This window comes from Suncus etruscus, chromosome 13 (assembly GCF_024139225.1).
Source record: "Suncus etruscus isolate mSunEtr1 chromosome 13, mSunEtr1.pri.cur, whole genome shotgun sequence".
Classification (NCBI taxonomy): Eukaryota; Metazoa; Chordata; class Mammalia; order Eulipotyphla; family Soricidae; genus Suncus; species Suncus etruscus.
Window position 1 is genome coordinate 78,360,006 of NC_064860.1, and position 10,663 is coordinate 78,370,668.

Consider the following 10,663-nt stretch of genomic DNA (forward strand, 5'->3'; position numbering starts at 1 on the left):
GGGCCCAGAGAGATAGCACAGCGGTGCTTGCCTTGCAAGCAGCCGATCCAGAAACTAAGGTTGTTGGTTCGAATCCGGTGTCCCATATGGTCCCCCGTGCCTGCCAGGAGCTATTTCTGAGCAGACAGCCAGGAGTAACCCTTGAGTACCTCCGGGTGTGATCCAAAAAACAAAAACAAAAAAAAAGAAGTTTTATAAATTTATAATGTATTTCATCTTTAAACCTAGAAGAGTTAATTTTGGTAAACAGTATATGATCAAATATGACACACATTTGTTCTCATATAGTTATTTGTTCCAATATTATTTTTAATTACAATATAGCTGTGTTCCTGAATTCAATGACCTTAAAACTTTGTCAAAATCCAACTGGCCATACATTTATAGGTCTATATCTGTATCTTTTATTTAATATTTTGGTCTCAGTTTATATGAATGCCAGTATTACAATTTATTGATTTATTATAAACTTTAAAATTTATCTTTTAAAATACAATGCTGTTCAAGATTCAAGAGCAGTGACATCCAGACTCCTATGTCAACAGAGAAAGTGGACCACACAAACAGAGTATTAGAATTTCTTCAGTGAAATGGAGAAATGACAGGTAGTTTACTAGGAACTAAAAAAAAAAAAAGGAAAGGAAAACAACAAAAACAAAAAAGGAAAAGAGACAGCTATGATATGTTTTCCCAGAGTCAAAATAAATCTTATGGGGCCCAGAGAGATAGCACAGTGGCGTTTGCCTTGCAAGCAGCCGATCCAGGACCAAAGGTGGTTGGTTCGAATCCTGGTGTCCCATATGGTCCCCCGTGCCTGCCAGGAGCTATTTCTGAGCAGAGAACCAGGAGTCACCCCTGAGCATCGCCGGGTGTGGCTCAAAAACCAAACAAAAAATAAATAAATAAATCTTATGGTTACTTTTATAATTACTCTGACAAAAAGTAGCCTATATTTATTAATATTACACTATAGAACAAAATGTGTCATAAAAATATTACAAAAATAAGTTAAAGACTTGAGTGTGAAGGCAAATCGGGGTACACAGTTTAACAGAGCAATCATAGAAAGTGATTAAATAGAGTTCTGGTAAAAATCACTGTTTTCTGAGAGAGACTGGTTATAAATTCAATGGTAGGATTTCTATATTATAATATTAGAATTGTTCAGGAAAGAAGAAAAGAGTTAGTTCACAATAGTAATCCAATTGAGCTACTAATAAAAGTAAAGTCCCAAAATGAAGAGAATAAGAACCCAGAGATGCTGCAATGTAACAACAAACAATTGTAATCCAAATACTGAGAGACAAGTAGAAGAGAATGAGTCTAATATAATAGGAACAGAGTAAGCAAAAAAAAAGGTCAATAAAAGAAGAAGTATGTATTACATCTAATGCATTTATCAGTAAATTGATAAAAATAATATAAAAGGACCAAAGAGATTCTTTTTCACCTGGTAAGACCCTTGCTTTGCGGTGAACCCAGGTACATTCCAAAACACTACCTAAAGCCTCCAACACTGCCAGGTTTTTCCTGAGCACAAAGCCAGTATTAATCTCAAATTTAAAAATAAAAAATATCACTATTAGGTAATCTTCAATGTTTATATTAAAATTTTGATATAGGAACAGTTATAAATTTTATTTTCTTAAATTATGAAAAATTATGGGACTACCCATTAAATATATAAGATAAAATAATAAATTATTAAAAATGTAAGCCAATAATTTAGATATCCAACGAACTTCAAATAAAAATCAACACTCAGCACATGAGTGTAAAATCTTAAAAAGCAAGCACACACAAAAGTTTTGAAACTAGTAAGAAAAATATAGTTTGGTATATTCTAGAAAAATCCACTAAGATTAACAATTAATTTCCTCTTATATGTGATGAATACACAGAATGACATATTCAGTTTTTTTTTTTGTTGCTGTTGCTATTTGTTTGTTTTTTCGGCCACACCCTGTGACACTCAGGGGCTACTCCTGGCTTTGTTTCAGAAATTGCTCCTGGGGGCCCGAGCTGTGACACAAGCAGTAGAGCATTTGCCTTGTGCATACTAGCCTAGGACAGACTATGGTTCTATCCCCTGGCGACCCATATGGTCTCCCAAGTCAGGAATTATTTCTGAGCACATAGTCAAGATGAACTGCTGTGCATCACTGGGTGTGGCCAAAAAGAAAGCAAAACAAAACAAAACAAAACAAAAAAATCAGCTCCTGGCTTGGGAGATCATCTGGGACGCCAGGGGATAGAACCACGGCCTGTCCTAGTCTAGCAAGGTCAATGCAGACGCCTTATCACTTGTGCCACTGCTCCGGCCCCTCAGTATTGAAATTAAAAACAAAACAAATCAAAAACAACTATGTGATTGAGTACATAGTACACTTGTTAAGATGCTTGCTTTACTTTGAGCCCCAGTATTACATATGGCTTTGAGCACAGAGTCTGGAGTATGTTCTGAGTATAGTCAGAGGGAACAAAAAATAGAAAAACTTTCTATCAAGAATGTAATATCTAGCAAAATTATGTTGACTACTTTTCTAAGATGAAGTTTAAAGACTTTTTAGTGTATATAAACATATATGTTGTTGCTAGCATGACTTTTTACAAGTATTAATAAAGTTTTCAAGTTGAAAGAATTGTCAACTCAATAAAATTTATTGTGAACACAAAAATCAAAATATCTTTGAAAGTAATTAAGTAATTATAGAAGAAAATAGTGAAGTATATTTATGTTCCCTTACTCTCTAAACTGATTTTAAAAGTATTTGTGATCATTAATATATAATAAATTTTTAATCAACAGCAAAATGTAATAATTTTCATAGTGTTACAAGAGACATAGTGAGCAAGTAACACAGTAACAAGATGATATCAAATTTCAATTCATAGCAACAAATAAGGAATTTAAAATGGTAAGTGAAAAGATCATACAACAAAATATAAATATTAATGTATTCACCTATATATTCTTGATTGTTTACAAAACATAAATTTATAAAGTAATTTTTATAACAACATATTATTGAATATATAATAGAGATATAATTCACAGAGAAATGATTAAACAACACGACAGAGAATTATAGAATAATAACTTAAGTTATAGGGTACATACCAAACATACTCATCTCTGAGTTTGGTCCTGTATACTGAATGTGCCCCTTAATATTTCCGTTTAGAAATCTGGTAGCCCCTAAATATTGCTGGGTATGATTTCTATAAAAACTGTGTATGATAAAATAGAAATAGAGCATATAAGAAGTAGTGCTATACCTGACCAGAAGTAAATCATTATTCATTCAAAGTAGATTATAGTAAGCCAAGATATATATGATAAAATCTAGGCCAAGCACGTAAAATAAATCAATATATATTTTAACTTAGTTAAAAGATTAAAATTCTATAACAAAATATTTACAACAAAGCACCTGAATAAAATGCTACATGTTAAGGAAAATGAAAATTGATGGATATAAATACAGTTTATAATATGTAACCTTAATGGACAATGAATCAAATGATCCAGTACAATATTTTAAAATTGTGAAAAAAGAATGATAAACAATTTATATTTTAAAATAACTATAACCAGGGGTGTAGAGGTAAGATAGGGGTTAAAACATTACTTTCCACAAAATCTTCCACAAAATCAAATTCTTTCCCCCAATACCTCTTTTAGCCTTTAGAACTGCCAGATGTGATTCCTGAGCAGAATCAGGAGTAAACCCTGAATTTGTGGCCCCCAATCCCACAAATAATAATAATAATAATAATAATAATAATAATAATAATAATAATCTTGTGAAATGCTATAAGTGGTGTATAATACAGCCAAGAATTATTAGTATATGAGTTATATAGGCATATTGATTTTTCAAGGAAACAAATTGTTTTTCCTTTGGCTGTGCTAGGTATTGAACACAGGACTTACATATGCAAGGCATATGCAGAGCAGTGAATTTGCCTTGCACAGGGCCAATCCAGGATGGACCTGGGTTCGATTCCCGGAATCCCATATGGTCCCCCATTCCTGCCAGGAGCAATTTCTGAACACAGAGCCTGGAGTAAACCACTTGTTGTAGCTCAAAAAACCTAAAAATATAAAAATGTTTGTAGACATAAAAAGGAATATTTTAATGATAAATATGCTAACCTATCAGATATAATAATTACACATATTGAAATAATAACCGAGACCCAAAATACTTAATGCAAACTGATTGAACTATAGAGAGAAGTATTCAAGTAATATTATTCTTTTGCTTGAGTTTGGGGAGCCACACCTGGATAATCTTAGGAGTCACTCCTTGCTCTGCAGTCAAAAATTACTCTTGGTGGTGTTCAGGAATCCATATGAGATGACAGTGCTTGAACTTGGCATGACACTATGCAAGGCAAGTATGTGTTTTAGCTGCTGTACTATTGGTGAAAATGCACAGAAGCATAAGTCTTACTAACTACACCCTAGAACTAGTCAACAGTTTTCAAATTATGAATATGTAACCCATAAATCCATAAAATGAGATATCATTTCTAAGTAAAGGAATAAAATTCTAATGCATATACATACAGATATTAAAAAATTCTACTTAAAAGCCATGGACTGACTGGTAAACATGGTATAAAAATCCATTTATAGTATATAATCATAACAGATAAAGTAACTGTTTCTTAAAAAATGGATTGAGAAAGAAATCACTATTGAATATTAACACTTATAGGGTTTAATTTGAGTGTTACAAAACATTTCATTGCTGGTATACAACAATAAATTTGCCAAAATTAAAAAAGAAGTTGTATAACTTAAGTGTGTGTTGTATGAAATGTTGCAACAAAAGTGTATTATAAAAACGAATAACAATAAACATAGTCAACAAAATTATAAAGACAATACAAATACAAATTCAGATGACATTTCCTTTAGGTGAACTTATTTAGCACATTTAAAATGTCATTAAGATAGATTGTAGTGACATTTAAAGTGTCTCTTAGATATGACTTTATCATTTTTACTTTTAAAATCAAACAACTCTCTATTCATAAACAAATGTAAAAATCTAATTATGACTTTAGAAAAATTACAATTTTTTCATACTTAAAATTGTAACATTGTTTGTGGACATACATATATGTATAAAATTAAAATAAAGAGATAAAATGTGAAAGAAATGCTAAAATGACCAAGATCTTTTCTATTATTAAATTAAGAAAATCACCTAAACATTATTGGTGAAAAAATTATATTCCCTAGGAAAGATCATAATATGAAGGAATTTTGCTTCAGATACATTATGGAAGATTACTTAGCTATAAAAAATATGACAACTTTTTTTTGCTACAATATAATTTTAACTATTAAATGAATTATAAGGAATAAGATAAATATTGGATAAGCTCACTTATATGTGGAATGAATGGAAGCAGTATAAGTTAACAAATAAAACCAAACAAAACTCTTTGGACTTTGAATAAAATCGTGGTTACTATAGGAAAATATGGGTGTGAATATTAATGCAGGGTGTGTTTTTTGTTGAAGAAATATTGTTACTTTGGTACTGAGTATGGAATTGCAATAAATTTTGAAGAAACATGAAAAAATTATTCACCTTAAATATATAAATCTTGTAAATAAGTAATCTTAATACATAATAAAAACTTTTAATTAAATGAAATTTAATGTGTATAAACACATGTCTAAATGGTAACTGTTGTTAATTTTTGATATTCATTCTACAATACTCAAGATTTGCTCCTAATTCTTTGCTAAGGGTTCTACCACATGCAATGCAAACAAACACCCTGCCTGCTGTTCTAGTCTTAAATAGCTATAACAAATATTCAGAATAAATAAACACAGAGAAAAATAAGCATATAATCCTTGAGGTAAAAATTGAGAAAAGTAAGGGAAACTAAGTTTTAATGTGTCAATGATACTTCAACTATCCTTTATAAGGCAAAAAGTTATAATTTGGGGAGATGGCTAAACCTACCATGGTTACTTCTAACTGCTCTCAGGGACTACTGATTGTGGTCAAAGAATGGTTTGGAGAGGCAGGAATGAAGCTGGGTTTGCTTCCTGCAAGGCAAACACCCTATCCATTTTAGTATCTCTTTGGCACACAAAAAAAAGGAATTTTAGTTATGATTTAAAAATAAGTAAAGAAATTCTGATCAATTTGGAAGTGTGCAGTCAAAGCTACAGTGAACTGGAAAATAACTCATATTTTAGATATCTCCATAGACTTTTTATGTACCAGAGTTAAACTGTAATTGCAAAATAAACCCGATCTCTTCCGAGGTAATATGGACACAGTTCAGAGATCCACCATAGTATAAAGCAAACAGTGGATTCTCTGATGGAACAACAAAAGGAAAAATAAAATAGGAAAAAAGCATGTTTCAGCAGAAATGTAAACACAAACTAAATTTATCTCATAAATTGATCTCTATTGTGAATTAGGGGACAAAAACCAGACAAACAAAAAATTTATCGGATAATGATTCTAATTTTATGATTAGATGTATGAACACTGACAACAGCAATCAAAGAAAGATATCTCTTTAAAAGAGAACCACATACTTGGAGAAAAGTCTGTGATTCCAGAAATAAATAGAAAAAAATGAACTTCTTGAAATAACAAAAGAACTCTAAACTTAAAATTCAGTTATAAGAAAACATTAAAGGAGTTTCAGAGATAACATAGTGGTTTAGAGATATCCTATGCATGTGTGAGATGCTGATTGAAGTCCCAGCACCAAATGGTCTTTGAAAACTACAGTATAGAGCTCCGGAGTTCCTTGAACACGACCAGCATGTTTTAGGAGATCCCCATGAACTACTAATGGGGAATTCCACAGAACTGCAAGGTTTGAAATACATCACGTTCTCAGGAACTCACCTGGAATAGCTGACTTACTGGCCAAGAATCAATGAGAGTGTCCCCTGAATCTTTAGTGGATTTACAGCATCTCCTCAAGGGACATATTTCTATACCTGCATTTTGAAATAAGGTTCACCTTTGATAATTTAGAATAATTGATATCATAAGCACTTTTTATAGTTTACAAGAACTCAGGAGTCTCTTAGCAGCACTATTTACCATAACAAGACTCTGGAAACAACCAAGATACCCTTCAACAGAGAATGGCTAAATAAACTGTGGTACATATACACAATGGAATATTATGCAGCTGTCAGGAGAGATAAAGTCATGAAATTTTCCTATTCATGGATGTACATGGAATCTATTATGCTGAGTGAAATAAATCAGAGAGAGAAAGAGAAACGCAGAATGGTTTCACTCATCTATGGGTTTTAAGAAAAAGGAAAGACGTTCTTGCAATAATAATTTTCAGACACAAAAGAGAGAAGGGCTGGAAGTTACAGCTCACCTCATGAAGCTCACCACAAACAGGGATGAGTTTTGTTAGAGAAATAACTACATTTCGAACTATCCTAATAATGAGAATGTATGAAGGAAATAGAAAGCCTGTCTAGAGTACAGGCGGGGGTTGGGTGGGGAGGAGGGAGATTTGGGACATTGGTGATGGGAATGTTGCACTGGTGATGGGTAGTGTTCTTTACATGACTGAAACCCAAACAACACAATCCTGTATGTAATCAAGGTGTTTAAATAAGAAATATATTAAAAAAAGAAAATTTAGAGAAGATTTTTATGATAAATGGGTGAGGATTAAATAGATTTTTTTAAAGTTCTTTTAAAATTAGAGCCAATTGGTTAAGGAAATAATTGAGTATCTATTTAATATAAGTGACTCAAAAATAATTTTCTAACATTTGTTTATTATAAGAAATGCATAAACATAATTTTCTAACATTTGTTTATTATAAGAAATGCATAAACATATTTAAAGTAGAAAATAGCAGTATTTTTCATCGGCCCTATTTCAAATACATTTTATTTATTTAAAAAAAGAAATTAAATGTTTCTTTTATACAAGATTTATCTGAAAGGTAAGATACAATTAAGATAAACAAATAGTACTTGTAATACTCTTTTGACTCTGATGAATCTTGGGAGGAAGTACTAGACAACATGACAGATATTAGTTATACATTTGAGTACTTTAAACCTCACTGACAACATTTTAGCCAATATAGCTTCACAACATATAGAACCATTCTGACCAAGTTTCACATGATTATCCACAGAATGGCAAATGCTTGCTTCTCTTAATGAAAATTAATGATCTATATCATTAGCATTACCTTACCTAACACATTGATGTTTACCCAAAAACCCATCTGGCTTTCTAGTCTTTTGTTTATCCTCATCTTACCTGATACAAACATAGAGTGATAAATTATCATTTCTTTTGTGGAATTCCTATTTTACAAATGCCCAATGAGGACATTATATTAGTCTCTGCTCAATATACAACATTATCAACCATTATATATTAAGTTAGTACTATGCTTCCTTAGATATATTAGCAATAAGTTATTGTGGAATTATATGGATTAATGGGTCAAAGGTAAAATAATGTATACTATAATCCAGAAGTTTTTTTTTTTATAAATATTATGACCTAAGAGGCTAAAGTGATAGCACAGCTAGTAGGGTGTTTGTCTTGCACATAGACCACCTGGGTTGGATCCATAGCATCCCATATGTTCCTCTGACTGCCAGGAATGATTTCTGAGCTTGGAGCCAGAAGTAATATGTGAAAAACGCTGGGTGTGGCCCAAAATATATACATATATATACATACATGACCTATTATAATCTTTTTCTGGTCACAGCAAAAGATGACTTTAGAAAAAAATGTTTCTATCATCTAAATGTAAATACATATTTATACAAGCTCTGGTTGTTATTAAAAGTCAAAGTATAGCTTTACACGGGCGCCTAGCCCGCCACATCCCCCGGAGACCCCAGACGCCGGCCCGGGAGGCCTGGGTGAGTCCCTCCTGCCTCACGCGGGAGCCTAGCTGGGCACATCCCCCGGAGACCCCAGACGCCGGCCCGAAAGGCCTGCGCGGGTCCCTGCCCTTTTACACGGGCGCCTAGCCCGCCACATCCCGCGGAGACCCCAGACGCCGGCCCGAGAGGCCTGCGCGGGTCCTTGCCCTTTCACACGGGCGCCTAGCCCGCCACATCCCCCGGAGACCCCAGACGCCGGCCCGGGAGGCCTGCGCGGGTCCCTGCTCCTTTACACGGGCGCCTAGCCAGCCACATCCCCCGGAGACCCCAGACGCCAGCCCGGGAGGCCTGGGTGGGTCCCTCCTGCCTCACGCGGGAGCCTAGCCCAGCACATCCCCCAGAGACCCCAGACGCCGGCCCGAAAGGCCTGCGCGGGTCCCTGCCCTTTTACACGGGCGCCTAGCCCGCCACATCCCGCGGAGACCCCAGACGCCGGCCCGAGAGGCCTGCGCGGGTCCTTGCCCTTTCACACGGGCGCTTAGCCCGCCACATCCCCCGGAGACCCCAGACGCCGGCCCGGGAGGCCTGGGTGAGTCCCTCCTGCCTCACGCGGGAGCCTAGCTGGGCACATCCCCCGGAGACCCCAGACGCCGGCCCGAAAGGCCTGCGCGGGTCCCTGTCCTTTACACGGGCGCCTAGCCCGCCACATCCCGCAAAGACCCCATACGCCGGCCCGAGAGGCCTGCGCGGGTCCTTGCCCTTTCACACGGGCGCCTAGCCCGCCACATCCCCCGGAGACCCCAGACGCCGGCCCGGGAGGACTGCGCGGGTCCCTGCTCCTTTACAAGGGCGCCTAGCCCGCCACATCCCGCGGAGACTCCAGACGCCGGCCCGGGAGGCCTGGGTGAGTCCCTGCTGCCTCACGCGGGAGCCTAGCCCAGCACATCCCAGGGACCACGAGCGCCTGCGAGAGTGATTTGGGCAAGTCCCTTCCCCCAGGTGGGCACCTGGAACGGCTACTTGAGCAACCCGAATAGACGGGGGGAGATAGGGCCAGCCTTCTGGACTCGCAGGCGACCTAGAGCAGTCCACCCCCCTGGACCCTGGAGTGGACCAGGGACTCCCCAAGGGCGAGGGCAGAGCCTGAAGGGTCGGACTGAGGGAACTCATTCAAGGGAAACTTGGAGGGGGCAGAGCTCCATTGACTCCCAGAGAAAGGAGGGGGGATTGGGAGCTAGGCTCAATAGCGCCAGCAACCAGTGTGGCCAGGAGTGGAACTGCACCGCCGACAGAAATAAGGAGTAGAAAAGCAATAATACCCACTGCAGGAGGGCCGAACTCTAGGTAGCAAAGGGGAGGAGAAAGAGCCAGGTTCAACAAGCCCACCCAACAGCATCCTCTAGAATCACCTTCAGGAAGGGGACCAAAGCAGGCCGAAATTAGAAGCCACAGCACTCCAAAACACACCATTAAATACAAAGAATTATGCGTAAATCAAGGAAATCCCTAATATCTGGAGACAACATGACAAACCCTATTAAATTTCCAAGTCCACCAAAACGCACAGATCCATGGGAAGAAGACCTAAAAGCGGTCATGAGGAAGGAAATGCAAGAATTACTAAAACAGATGAAAGAAACCCTAGCAACCGAGTATAAGAAAGCCATGGATGAAAGAATCAGCCAAATTAAAGAAGAAATGTCAAAGAACATGAGAGATTCCATACAAAAAGAAGTGAAGGATTTAAAAGACAAAGTAACAAGCCTTACAAG